We start from the raw sequence: 13354 nt of genomic DNA, 5'->3' as shown, positions 1-13354 counted from the left end.
ACTATAGACCCTTGAGATGAACCTCTCCATCTCTCATGACTCGGGGGTGGAAGCAACTGCCTTCCTTTTCCTCTTTCTAGAGGTTTCTCCGGCCTTAGGTGCCATAAATGGTTATGGAAAAACAAAAAGCAACGCTTTTTTTCCACACCAAACTTAAAAGGTTTGCTCGTCCTCAAGCAAAAGAAGATAGAAGGGAGTAGAAGGAGAAGTGGAGGATAAAGAGGTGTGTGAATGGGTAGGTATGGGAGGGGAATGGTTTGAATTGGAATGGTGAGGTAGGTGGGGATCCTGTGGGGTCCACAGATCCTGAGGGGTCAAGGACTTAGCATCCCTGCTCCATTGAGGCATGCAAAATGCCCTTAGTGTGCAATCCTGGCGTTTAACACCAGACTGCTGCTTATTTCTGGCGTTAAACGCCAGCTTTTCCCCTTTCTTGGTGTTGAACGCTAACTTGGTGCTTGTTTCTGGTGTTTAACACCAGCTTGATGCTTCTTTCTGGCGTTAAACGCCAGTCTGATGCTTCTTACTGGCGTTTAAACACCAGTAAGCTCTTCCTCCAGGGTGAGCTGTTTTAATGCTGTTTTTGACTTTGCTTTGATTTCTGTGACTCCACATGATCATCATCCTAAAGAAAACATAAAATAAAAATGGAAAACAGAAAATTAACATAGATAAGGAAAAATTGGGTTGCCTCCCAATAAGCGCTTCTTTATTGTCTTTAGCTGGACCTTGCTGAGCTTTTAATCTACCCTCAGCCTTGAGCACTCTTGCTCAATATTGCCCTCAAGATAATGCTTGATTCTCTGTCCATTGACAATGAACTTCTTATCAGAATCAATGTTTTGAAGCTCCACATAGCCATATGGTGACACACTTGTAATCACATATGCTCCCCTCCACCGGGATTTCAGTTTCCCGGGAAATAGCCTGAGCCTAGAGTTAAACAATAAAACTTTCTGTCTTGGTTCAAAGACTCTAGATGACAGCTTTCTGTCATGCCATCTTTTTGCTTTCTCTTTGTAAAGCTTGGCATTTTCGAAAGCAGTGAGTTTGAATTCCTCTAGCTCATTCAGCTGGAGCAATCTTTTTTCTCCAGCTAATTTGGCATCAAAGTTTAGGAATCTGGTTGCCCAGTAGGTCTTATTCTCCAGTTCCATGGGCAGATGACAGGCCTTACCATACACAAGCTGGTATGGAGAGGTCCCTATAGGAGTCTTGAATGCTGTTCTGTAAGCCCACAGAGCATCATCCAAGCTTCTCGCCCAATCCTTTCTACGGGTACTTACAGTATGTTCCAAGATTCTTTTTATTTCTCTATTAGAGACTTCAGCTTGCCCATTTGTCTGTGGATGATACGGAGTTACCACCTTGTGACTAATTCCATACCGGACCATAGCAGAGTAAAGCTGTTTGTTGCAGAAGTGAGTGCCCCCATCACTAATTAGTGCTCTAGGGACATCAAACCTGTTGAAGATATGTTTCTGGAGGAACTTCAGCACTGTCTTAGTATCATTAGTGGGTGTGGCAATGGCCTCTACCCATTTGGATACATAGTCGACTGCCACCAGAATATAAGTGTTTGAGTATGATGGTGGGAAAGGCCCCATGAAGTCAATACCCCATACGTCAAACAACTCAATCTCTAAGATTCCTTGGTGAGGCATGGCATAACTATGAGGCAGATTACCAGCTCTCTGGTAGCTGTCACAGTTACGCACAAACTCTCGGGAGTCTTTATAGAGAGTGGGCTAGTAGAAGCCACATTGGAGGACTTTTGTGGCTGTTCACTCACCTCCAAAATGTCCTCCAAATTGTGATCCATGACAATGCCATAGGATCTTCTGTGCTTCTTCTCTAGGCACACACTATGGATTATTCCGTCTGCACATCTATTAAAGAGATATGGTTCATCCCACATGTAGTACTTTGCATCAGTAATTAATTTTTTCTTTTGTTGCTTGCTGTACTCCTTGGGTATGAATCTTGCAGCTTTATAGTTTGCAATGTCTGCAAACCATGGTGTTTCCTGGATGGCAAACAGTTGCTCATCCGGAAAGGTTTTAGAGATCTCAATAGAGGGGAAAGACATCCCTTCTACTGGCTCTATCCGGGACAGGTGATCAGCCACTTGGTTCTCTGTCCCTTTTCTGTTTCTTATTTCTATATCAAACTCTTGCAGAAGCACACCCATCTTATGAGCCTGGGTTTTGAATCCTGATTTGTGAGTAGATATTTAAGAGCAGCATGGTCAGTATACACAATCACTTTTGATCCTACTAAGTATGATCTAAACTTGTCAATGGCATAAACCACTGCAAGCAATTCTTTTTCTGTGGTTGTGTAATTTTTTTGGGCATCATTTAAAATGTGGCTAGCATAATAAATGACATACAGAAGCTTGTTATGCCTCTGTCCCAGTACTGCACCAATGGCATGGTCACTGGCATCACACATTAGTTCAAATGGTAATGCCCAGTCTGGTGCAGAAATAACTGGTGCTGTGACAAGGTTAGCTTTCAGAGTTTCAAACGCCTGCAGACACTGTGTCAAACACAAATAGCGTTTCAGCAGCTAGTAGATTGCTCAGAGGTTTTGCAATTTTTGAAAAATCCTTTATAAACCTCCTATAGAATCCTGCATGCCCCAGAAAACTTCTGATTGCCTTAACATTGGCAGGTGGTGGTAATTTTTCAATTACTTCCACTTTAGCTTGATCCACCTCTATTCCCTTGTTTGAAATTTTATGCCCAAGGACAATTCCTTTAGTCACCATAAAGTGACATTTTTCTCAATTTAAAACTAGGTTGGTCTCTTGGCATCTTTTCAGAACAAGTGCTAAATGGTCAAGGCAGGAGCTGAATGAGTCTCCAAAGACTGAAAATTCATCCATGAAGACTTCCAAAAATTTCTCTACCATATCAGAGAAGATAGAGAGCATGCACCTCTGAAAGGTTTAAGGTGCATTGCACAGACCAAATGGCATCCTTCTGTAGGCAAATACTCCAGATGGACATGTGAATGCTGTTTTCTCTTGATCCTGGGGATCTACTGCAATTTTGTTGTAGCCGGAATAGTGATGAGCGGATAATTTATACGCTTTTTGGCATTGTTTTTAGTAGAATCTAGCTACCTTTAGGGATGTTTTCATTAGTTTTTATGTTAAATTCACATTTCTGGACTTTACTATGAGTTTGTGTGTTTTTCTGTGATTTCAGGTATTTTCTGGCTGAAATTGAGGGACTTGAGCAAAAATCATATTCAGAGGTTGAAGAAGGACTGCTGATGCTGTTGGATTCTGACCTCCTTGCACTCAAAATGGAATTTCTGGAGCTACAGAACTCAAAATGGCGCGTTTCCAATTGCGTTGGAAAGTAGACATCCAGGGCTTTCCCGCAATATATAATAGTTCATACTTTGCCCACGTTTAGATGACGCAAACTGGCGTTTAACGCCAGCTCTCTGCCAAATTCTGGCGTCCAGCGCCAGAAACAAGTTGAGAAGTGGAGTTCAACGCCCAAACTGGCACAAAAGCTGGCGTTCAACTCCAAGAATGACCTCTCCACGTGTAGACTTCAAGCTCAGCCCAAGCACACACCAAGTGGGCCCCGGAAGTGGATTTATGCATCAATTACTTACTTCTGTAAACCCTAGTAGCTAGTTTATTATAAATAGGACCTTTTACTATTGTATTAGACATCCTAGATTGTATCTTTGATCAGTTGTATGCTATCTGAGATCACGTTTGAGGGCTGGCCTCTCGGCCATGCCTGAACCTTCTTCACTTATGTATTTTCAACGGTAGAGTTTCTACACTCCATAGATTAAGGTGTGGAGCTCTGCTGTTCCTCAAAGATTAATGCAAAGTACTACTGTTTTTCTATTCAATTCAACTTGTTCCGCTTCTAAGATATTCATTCACACTTCAACCTAAATGTGATGAACATGACAATCATCATCATTCCTTATGAACGCGTGTCTGACAACCACTTCCGTCCTACCTTAGATTGAATGAGTATCTCTTAGATCTCTTAATCAGAATCTTCGTGGTATAAGCTAGATTGATGGCGGCTTTCATGAGAGTCCGGAAAGTCTAAACCTTGTTCGTGGTATTCTGAGTAGAACTTTGGGATTGAATGACTATGACGAGCTTCAAACTCGCGATTGCTGGGCGTAGTGACAGACGCAAAAGGAGGGTGAATCCTATTCCAGCATGATCGGGAACCTCAGATGATTAGCCGTGCTGTGACAGAGCATTTGGACCATTTTCACAAGAGGAGGGGATGTAACCATTGACAACGGTGATGCCCTTGCATAAAGCCAGCCATGGAAAGGAGTAGGATTGATTGGATGAAGGCAGCAGGAAAGCAGAGATTCAGAGGAACGAAAGCATCTCTACACGCTTATCTGAAATTCTCACCAATGAATTACATAAGTATTTCTATCCTTATTTTCTGTTTAATTAGTATTATTTTCGAAAACTCCATAATCAATTATTATCCACCTGACTGAGATTTACAAGGTGACCATAGCTTGCTTCATACCAACAATCTCCGTGGGATCGACCCTTACTCACGTAAGGTTTATTACTTGGATGACCCAGTGCACTTGCTGGTCAGTTGTATCGAAGTTGTGACAAATTATGAATTGAGATTAGAGCACCAAGTTTTTGGAGCCATTACCAGAGATCACAATTTCGTGCACCAAGTTTTTGGCGCCGTTGCCGGGGATTGTTCGAGTGTGGACAACTGACGGTTCATCTTGTTGCTCAGATTAGGTAATTTTCTTTTTGTTTTGTTTTCAAAAATTTTTCAAAAATCTTTCAAAAATTTCTCCCTTATTTTCAACAAAATTTTAAAATAAAAAAATATATTTTCAAAAATATATTTTTCTTCAGAATTTTTAAGAATGAATTCTAGTGTTTCATGAAGCATGTTGAAGCCTGGCTGGCTGTAAAGCCATATCTAATTCTTCTGTAGGGCATGTTAGGCGTGTCATGTCTGAGTTACATACTAAAGTTTGGCTGGCTATTAAGCCATGCCTGACCCTTTGATTGGAGCTTTAGACTAAAGAGCATAAGATTCTTGGAATTCATATTAAAAATTTTGGAATCCTTATTTTTCTTTTTCAAAATGATTTTCGAAAAAAATTAAAAGAAAAAAAATTTATAAAATCATAAAAATAAAAAATATTTCATGTTTCTTGTTTGAGTCTTGAGTCAAGTTTAAAGTTTGGTGTCAATTGCATATTCATCTTGCATTTTTCGAAAAATTCATGCATTCATGGTGTTCTTCATGATCTTCAAGTTGTTCTTGGTAAGTCTTCTTGTTTGATCTTGATGTTTTCTTGTTTTGTGTATTTTCTTGTTTTTCATATGCATTTTTGCATTCATAGTGTCTGAACATGAAAGATTTCTAAGTTTGGTGTCTTGCATGTTTTCTTTGCATTAAAAATTTTTCAAAAATGTGTTCTTGATGTTCATCATGATCTTCATAGTGTTATTGGTGTTCATCTTGACATTCATAGCATTCTTGCATGCATTCATTGTTTTGATCCAAAAATTTTCATGCATTGCATAATTTTCATGTTTTTCTCTCTCATCATTAAAAATTCAAAAATCAAAAAATATCTTTCCCTTTTTCTCTCTCATAAATTCGAAAATTAGATTTGACTTTTTCAAAAATTTTTAAAATCTAGTTGTTTTTATGAGTCAAATCAAATTTTCAATTTAAAAATCTTATCTTTTTCAAAATCTTTTTCAAAAATCAAATCTTTTTCATGTTTTTAGTTATTTTCGAAAATTTCAAAAATATTTTTCAAAAATCTTTTTCTTAATTTTACATCAAATTTTCGAAAATAACATCATCAATTAATGTTTTGATTCAAAAATTTCAAGTTTGTTACTTGCTTGTTAAGAAAGATTCAAACTTTAAGTTCTAGAATCATATCTTGTGATTTCTTGTGAATCAAGGCATTAATTGTGATTTTAAAAATCAAATCTTTTTCAAAACTAATTTCTATCATATCTTTTCAAAAATATCTTCTTATCTTACCTTTTTCAAAAATTTGATTTCAAAATATCTTTTCTAACTTCTTATCTTCTTATCTTTTCAAAATATCTTTTCAAAATTTGTTTCAACTAACTAACTAACTTTTTGTTTGTTTCTTATCTTTTTCAAAACTACCTAACTAACTCTCTCTCTCTCTCTCTCTAATTTTCGAAAATATCTTCCCTCTTTTTCAAAATATTTTTTTAATTAACTAATTATTTTAATCTTTGATTTTAAAAATTTTCGAAAAATTACTAACTTTTTTTTCAAAAACTATTTTCGAAAATCACTAACTCTTTTTCAAAAATTATTTTCGAAATTCCTCTCCCTCTCTCATCTTATTCTATCTATTTATTCATCTACTAACATCTCTTCCTCACATCACTCACCAAATTCGAACCCCCTCTTCTATCTGTCTTCGAATTTTTTCTTCTTCTCTTCTTCTACTAACAATAAGGAACCTCTTTACTGTGACATAGAGGATTCCTCTTCTTTTCTTTTTCTCTTCTCTTTCTTATGAGAAGGGACAAAGAAAAAGGCATTCTTGTTGAAGCTGATCCAGAACCTGAAAGGACTCTGAAGAGGAAACTAAGAGAAGCTAAATTACAACAATCCAGAGGAGAATGCTTGGTGACTTTACTACACCTAATTCCAATTTACATGGAAGGAGCATCTCCATTCCTACCATTGGAGCAAACAACTTTGAGCTGAAACCTCAGCTAGTTTTTCTGATGCAGCAGAACTGCAAGTTTCATGGACTTCCATCTGAAGATCCCTTTCAGTTCTTAACTGAATTCTTGCAGATCTGTGATACTGTTAAGACTAATGGAGTAGATCCTGAAGTCTATAGGCTCATGCTTTTCCCTTTTGCTGTAAGAGACAAAGCTAGAGTGTGGTTGGACTCTCAACCCAAAGACAGCCTGAACTCTTGGGATAAGCTGGTCACGGCTTTCTTAGCCAAGTTCTTTCCTCCTCAAAAGCTGAGCAAGCTTAGAGCGGATGTTCAAACCTTCAGACAGAAAGAAGGTGAATCCCTCTATGAAATAGTCCCTAAAAGAGCCATCTTGCTACATTGCAAACTCTTCAGAAATAGTCCCTAAAAGAGCCATCTTGCTACATTGCATTATGGTTGGAGGGGAGATCAAAGTTCATAAACTCATTGCTGAACAGATACAAGAGTTTAGTGAGAAAAGTGACCCTGAATCCTGGCTTCACTTCCCTAGCACTATCATTAGACTATGCATCGATGCCCAAGTACCACTTGAGGATGAAAGACCTAATTGGCTATATCCTGGACTGGCCATAACTGCACACAGAATGACTCTTGGCCCAACTCCTCCAAGACATACAAGAAGAAGAAATGAAGAAGGGCAACAAGTGGAAGCCGAGCAAGAAGCAGAACAAGAAAGACAGGAAGGAGAAGATAGAGAAGAAGAGCAAGAAGAGCAAGCAACTCCTGAAAGAAGACAACGAATTCCCAGAGACCCCATGGATATGAGCAGAATGCAGGAAATCATGGAAGGAATGTCTCAACAATACATGAGGTCTCAGGAGAGACAAGAAGACTTTCATCTAAAAATGATGGATATGCAAAGGAACTTTGAATCAAGATTCTTTGATCTGCAAAGGGAACAAAATTTACACTTACAGGAATCCTTCAGCCACATATGCCAACACCAAGATGCCAATGTCTTGGCAATCAAGGAAGCCACCACTTTACAAAATGCAAGATACTCAGTCCAAGCTGATTACAACATCAGTTCGCAAATCAAGCTTAACTACATAGGGGAACATCTACACAAGATGGACCCAGCATTCCCAGCTTATGATGAGTATTTCAAAGGGAGGAAAGAAGGAGAAATAAACAAGGCAATGATCCTTGAAAAAGGAGTGGAAGAAACGATGAAAAAGGCTGGATTTTGGAAAAAGCTCATAAGAAAAGACAAAGGAAGCACAAGTAGTCAAAAAGAGGCAGGAAGCAAGAAGAAGCAGGATCCCAAGAATTAAGAAGAACCAAGCAATAAATAAGAGGTGGTCTCGTTCCTTAATAATCAAATGATAATTGGTGAATTGTCTTTATGAACATGTTTTCATCATAAGTCATTTAAGTGTTATGTAGAGTTTTTTTTTATGAGTCGTTTTTTTAGTATGTGTGTTTGTTAATTGCTTTGAATAAAGTGAATGCCTAGATGTTTGGATATAACTTCACCTTCTTAATCAAGTGTGTGCCATGCTTGTTCTGTTTCCAAAAATAAAAGAAAAGTTTGAACAAAAGTAACTTGGCTAAATTAGTGACAAATCAAGTAGAATTAAGTGGTGGTATGCATGCTTGATTGTTAGTCAGATCACTAAAATTAGAGTGTAGAATTATCAATTTTTATGTAGAAAGTAAAAATTGTCTATGGATCTTGATGAATAAATGTCTTTGGCCATGAAAAAGAAAGAAAAAGAAAAAGAAAAAGCCACGGAAAAAGGCAACCAAAAAGCAAAAAAATTGAGAAAATAAGCTAGGTACCAATGGTTTGAACTTCTGAGACAAATGCCTATGGTGTTTATGTATTAAGGATATGCTTGGATGAATAGGTTCTGAGGAGTGTTTCAACACTTGGTAACTTGGGTTAACTAACCCGGGATTATCAACCAAAAGTCCATTATCAAGAGCAACCTAAATACAAAACATTTAGTCACACAAAGAGGTGCTGGGCACCAATGTCTCAAGAAGAAATGTGAACTAAAATGCCTAAAGTGGATATGTGTAGTGCACTGATAAGAAAAAGAAAATGCCAAAGGCTTGTGCAACACATGACACTAAGCAAACAAGGAGCAAAAGAAGCTCTAAGAAAAAGAAAAGAAAAACAAAGAAGAGAAAAGTGCCAAAGACATAAGAATAACAAGAGGACATAGCAATTTTTGATGGATGCAATGAAAAAGTGATAATCCTACCTGATAAGTATGAAAAAGTGATGCTGCAACTTTCTGCATAAAACCCTTCTGATGAACTTCAAATGCTTGCTAATATAGCCAATATAATTGCTTTCTGTTTCATACTTTCTTCTCAAATAACTCAGGACTTGCTTAGGGACAAGCAAGTATTAAGTTTGGTGTTGTGATGCCAAGGCATCATAGGCTAGTTTCACTAGCATTTTTCTGTTAGTTTTAGTTGTTTTATGCATTTTCTTGAGCTTAAAGTAACCAAAAATGGTTAAATGAAGAACAAAGTAATGAACCATCCAAACAATATGATTTTGATGCAAATTCCATGAGTTTTAGTTATATTACTTAAATGCTATGAATGAAAGATTTCTCATGAAATTTTGCAAGACTTTGATGCAATTGTTTGGATGATTTCAGGGAAGAAGAGGCTAAGCAAGGAAGCAACAAAATCAATAAAGGAAGCTTGAATATCACATGTGGAGTTTAAGTTCCAGTTTAAGCCTAAACTGGAGCTTAAACGCCAAAATCATGAAGGATAAGAAATGCTGGGATTGAAGTTTAACCTCCAGTTTGACCTCAAACTGGAGGTTAAACGCCAGAATGAAAAGCCTCACTTAAGGAGCATTCCACGTTTAACCTCCAGTTTGACCTCAAACTGGAGGTTAAACGCCAGAATGAGTATGCCACCCAGGGAGGAGTTCCACGTTTAACCTCCAGTTTGACCTCAAACTGGAGGTTAAACGCCAGAACCAGGAAGAGTACCAGGGAGCCATTCCACGTTTAAGCTCCAGTTTGACTCAAACTGGAGCTTAAACGTGTTCGATAGCTTTTCTACTCCAGGGTTGCTCTCTCCATCTCCACGTTTAACCTCCAGTTTGACCCCAAACTGGAGGTTAAACGTGTTCGACACCTCCAGGGCCACCATTCTAAGCTTCCACGTTTAACCTCCAGTTTGACCTCAAACTGGAGGTTAAACGTGTTCGACCTCCAGTATGCCTCCACCCTTTTCCACGTTTAACCTCCAGTTTGACCTCAAACTGGAGGTTAAACGTGTTCGACCTCCAGGGCTGCCCTTCCTATCTCCACGTTTAAGCTTCAGTTTAACCTTAAACTGAAGCTTAAACGTGTTCGACTAAATGACTCTCCAGGGCTACCTTCATCCATTTCCACGTTTAAGCTTCAGTTTAACCTAAACTGAAGCTTAAACGTGCTTCTACAAAAGGCCTCACTGGAAGTGTCTGGCGTTTAAGCTGCAGTTTAAGCTTAAACTACAACTTAAACGCCACTCTTGAAAAAGGTTTCTGGGCCAAAAATATTGTGATTTAAGTTAGTCTTTGAGCACAAATATTAACTTAAACTTACTTTGGTATGAAACCCAATTGAATATCATGGTTTATGGGATTGGGCCTGAAGGATTGATGAGTTTGAAATCTCAATTTATTGAGTCATGTGTCATTATTTGATTATCACTAAGTTGGCTCAATAAATGTTACAGGATTTGGATCAACAACCTCATCAAGATTATGGATCATAAACCCAAGGCAAAAGGAAAGCAAGGAAAGGCCTCAAAGCCCAAGAAGCACAACTGAAGCTCAATATAGAAAGTGTATAAATAGGATAGAAGTTAAGTTAGAGAGGACTTTTACTTCACTTTTAGCTAGTTTTCCTTTTCTTTGTAATTGAATTCAGAGCTATGATTCACTAAACCCCCTTTCATTGGGTTAGGGAGCTCTATTGTAATTCAATGAATCAATAATAGTTTATCTTCTTCTTCAATCTTTTCTCTTGAATTTTGTTAGAAAGCTTCTCGATCTAATTCCATTGAGTAGTTGTCTTGGGAAAGAAACTACTCATACTTGGAATCCTTCGGAGCCTTGGGAAAGGAATGGAGGATTCATGCTAGAGAAGCTTTCTCACAGTGGATTGGATTGGGGTTTGGATGGATATTGTGACATGTAATCCTACCAAATTGTGGTTCATGAAATTGTGTGGTATAATCAGTGATCAAGCATCATCTCTTCTTATGAACATTTAAACCAAGGGATTGGGAATTTGTTTGTTTTTAGAGAGCATTGGTGAACCAAGGAATTGGGATCCAATCATATAAGATTGCCAAGCAAAATTCAATGAATGCATTGGTTGAGGAAGAGATATACATGTTTTGATTCGGAGATTTCAATATCTCCTAAACCCAATGAATTCCCCATTTCTGATTTCCACTTTCTCTTTACATTCTGCAATTTAATTCTTGCAATCATCCCCATTCCCTTTTTATTTCAGCAATTTACATTCTGCTCTTTAATTCATGCAATTTAAGATTCAGCCATTTAATTTCCTTGTCATTTACTTTTCCCGCCAATTTTACATTCCGCAATTCTCATCTCAAATCTTGATTCCGCTCAACTAGAACACACTTCTAATCCGAATTGCTCACTCAACCAATCCTTGTGGGATTCGACCTCACTCTATTGTGAGTTTTTACTTGACGACGATAACCGGTGCACTTGCCGGAAGGAATTTTGCCGATCGTGCAATTTCCTAAATCGTAGCATAACACGTTTATGTGCATCAAGTTTATGGCGCCGTTGCCGGGGATTGGTTTTCGATTGACAATTCTCAAATTGGAAGCTAACTAGATTGAGCAATTTTTTCTTGCTTTGTTAATTCTGTTCTAGATACTTGTTGAATTTTAATTTCTGCACTTGGTTACATGCTTTCCTTCTTTATGCCTTTAAATTCATGCAACTAACTCACTGACTCACTAACTGTTTGAATTAATTCCTCAATTGATCTAACCATACTCTTCCATTAACCAAGAGTATTTCACTTGTTTGTGTTTGAGCTGTGTTCTTGTATGACAGGTAGGAGAGGAGAGACATCAACTCCTCCATATACCGAACCAGAGAGGACCCTTCATAGACTTAGAAGGGAAGCAAGAGGGAAGAGAGTAGTGGGAGAAGAGGAATCTGAAGGAGAATCTGAGGACAATTTTGAGGAAGCTCTAGATCTCAACATGGATAGAGAAGTTCACAACCATGAGAGAGCTGATGGAAACAATGCCATTCCTGAGAGGAGGGTTCTTAGTTCATACATAAACCCAACCTCTGGGAATTGTGGTAGTAGCATCCAGAAACCACCCATTCAGGCCAACAATTTTGAGCTCAAGCCACAGCTAATATCACTTGTGGAGAATCATTGTTCTTTTGGAGGAGGTGCTAATGAAGACCCAAACCAACATCTCACAAAATTCCTGAGAATTTGTGACACTGTGAAGTCCAATGGAGTCCAGGAAGATGCCTATAAACTGCTTTTGTTCCCATTTTCACTTAGGGACAAAGCAGCTAAGTGGCTGGAATCATTCCCAAGGGGGAGTCTAACAACATGGGATGAGGTGGAAAGCAAGTTTCTGGCACGTTTCTACCCTCCACAAAAGGTCAATAGGCTTCGATCTGAGGTTCAGACTTTTAGACAACAAGATGGTGAAACTCTCTACGAGGCATGGGAGAGATTCAAGGACTTGACAAGGAAATGCCCACCAAACATGTTCCATGATTGGGTGCAATTGCACATCTTCTATGATGGGCTCTCTTATGAATCAAGGAAGGCTGTAGACCATTCATCAGGAGGTTCATTGAACAAGAAAAAGACTGTGGAAGAAGCCATTGAAGTGATCGAGACAGTGGCTGAGAATGAGTACTACTATGCATCAGAAAGGCACAACACTAAGGGAGTCATGGAGCTGAACCAGGTTGATACAATTCTAGCCCAAAACAAGGTGTTTGCCAAGCAACTAGCAGAGCTTACCAGGCAATTAGAAACAAAGCAAGTGGCTGCAATACACACACAAGATCAAGAGGAAGGAGGCATTGAAGGAGGTGATTGGGATGAGGTTAACTATGTGGGAAACCAACAAAGGCAATCATATGATCCACATTCCAACACTTACAACCCAGGCTGGAGAAACCACCCAAACTTTGGGTGGGGAAACCAACAAAACTCCAACCAAAGATCATACCAAGCCACACAAAACACTTACCCCCAATCATCATATCATGGCCAAATTAATCAACATACCCAACCTAATCCGAACCAACAATTTCAAGATCAATTAAACCGGATAGAAGGAATTATGGCAACCATGAGTCAAGACATCATTGAACTGAAGAGCTTCAGGGATGATGTGAGAACTACCTTAAGAAACCATGGTGAAAAACTCAAAAGGATGGAATCTCAAGTAGGAGAGCTATCTCAACAGGCACCCAAATCAACTGCAGTGTTCCCTAGTGACACAGAAAAGAATCCTAAAGGGGAACAAAAGAGAGTAAGATGGGAAGAATGCAAAGTCATCACCATAATGAAGGAAGTCTCAGGAG

General features: G+C 38.6%; 1 non-coding gene across 1 annotated transcript; it reads right to left on the bottom strand.

The window, feature by feature from the left end:
• Positions 1–12420: 12420 nt before the first annotated feature.
• On the bottom strand, positions 12421–12524 carry LOC148555392 (small nucleolar RNA R71). The gene has a single exon (XR_015886484.1). It is a non-coding gene; the product is annotated as a small nucleolar RNA R71 (small nucleolar RNA).
• Positions 12525–13354: the final 830 nt, after the last annotated feature.

The sequence above is a fragment of the Arachis ipaensis genome, chromosome B6, assembly GCF_059453495.1.
Source record: "Arachis ipaensis isolate K30076 ecotype BB chromosome B6, ASM5945349v1, whole genome shotgun sequence".
NCBI classification, from domain to species: Eukaryota; Viridiplantae; Streptophyta; class Magnoliopsida; order Fabales; family Fabaceae; genus Arachis; species Arachis ipaensis.
This window is presented reverse-complemented; position numbering and strand designations above follow the sequence as displayed.